Here is a 1,435-nt window from a genome sequence, read left to right as displayed (position 1 = left end):
TTAGTTAACCTAGATAATCTAAGTGCCCGCTAGTTAACCTAGATAGTCCAAGTGACCGTTAGGTAACCTACATAGTCCAAGTGCTCGTTAGGTAACCTATATAGTCCAAATGCCCGCTAGGGAACCTACATAGTCCAAGTGCCCGCTAGTTAACCTAGATAGTCCAAGTGCCCGCTAGTAAACCTAGATAGTCCAAGTGCCCGCTAGTTGACCATGATCGTCCAAGTGCCCTCTAGTTAACTTACATAGTCCAAGGGCCTGCTAGTTAACCTACATAGACCAAGGGCCCGCTAGTTAAACTAGATAGTCCAAGTGCCCACTAGTTAACCGACATAGTGCAAGTGCCCGCTAGGTAACCTAGACAGTCCAAGTGACCACTAGGTTACCTACATAGTCCTAGTGCCCGTTCGTTAACCTACATAGTCTAAGTGCCCGCTAGGTAACCTAGACATTCCAAGTACCCGCTAGGGAACCTACATAGTCCAAGTGCCTGCTAGGTAACCTAGATAGTCCAACTGCCCGCTAGTTAATCTAGATAGTCCTATTGCCCGTTAGTTAACCTATATAGTCCAAGTGCCCACTAGGGGACGTACGTAGTCCAAGTGCCCGCTAGGCAACCTAGATAGTCCTAGTGCACGCTAGGGTATGTACATAGTCCAAGTGCCTGCTAGGAAACCTAGATAGTCCAACTGCCCGCTAGGAAACCTACATAGTCAAAGGGCCCGCTAGTTAACCTACATAGTCCAAGGTCCGCTAGTTAACCTAGATTGTCCAAGTGCCGCTAGTAACCTACATAGTACAAGGGCCCGCGAGTTGACCTAGATAGTCCAAGTGCCCGCTAGTTAACCTAGATAATCAAAGTGCCCGCTAGTTAACCTAAGTAGTACAAGTGTCCCATAGGGATCCTACTTAATCCAAGTGCCCGTTCGTTAACCTAGATAGTCCAAGTGCCCGCTAGGGAACCTAGATAATCCAAGTGCTATCGAGGTAACCTATATATTCCAAGGGCCCGCTAGTTAACCTACATAGTGCAAGGGCCCGCTAGTTAACCTAGATCGTGCAAGTGTCCGCTAGTTAACCTACATAGTGCAAGTGCCCGCTAAGTAACCTAGATAATCCAAGTGCCCGCTAGGGATCCTTTATAATCCAAGTGCTGCTAGGTAACCTAGATAGTCCAACTGCACGCTAGTTAACCTAGATAGTCCTATTGCCCGTTAGTTAACCTAGATAGTCCAAGTGCCCACTAGGGGACGTACGTAGTCCAAGTGCCCGCTAGGTAACCTAGATAGTCCAAGTGCCCGCTAGGTAACCTACGTAGTCCAATTGCCCGCTCTGGAACATACATAGTCCAAGTGCCTGTTAGTTAACCTAGATAATCCAAGTGCCCGCTAGTTAGCCTAGATAGTCCAAGTGCCCGTTAGGTAACCTACATAGT

This window comes from Tenrec ecaudatus, unplaced genomic scaffold (assembly GCF_050624435.1).
Source record: "Tenrec ecaudatus isolate mTenEca1 unplaced genomic scaffold, mTenEca1.hap1 Scaffold_538, whole genome shotgun sequence".
Classification (NCBI taxonomy): domain Eukaryota; kingdom Metazoa; phylum Chordata; class Mammalia; order Afrosoricida; family Tenrecidae; genus Tenrec; species Tenrec ecaudatus.
This window is presented reverse-complemented; position numbering follows the sequence as displayed.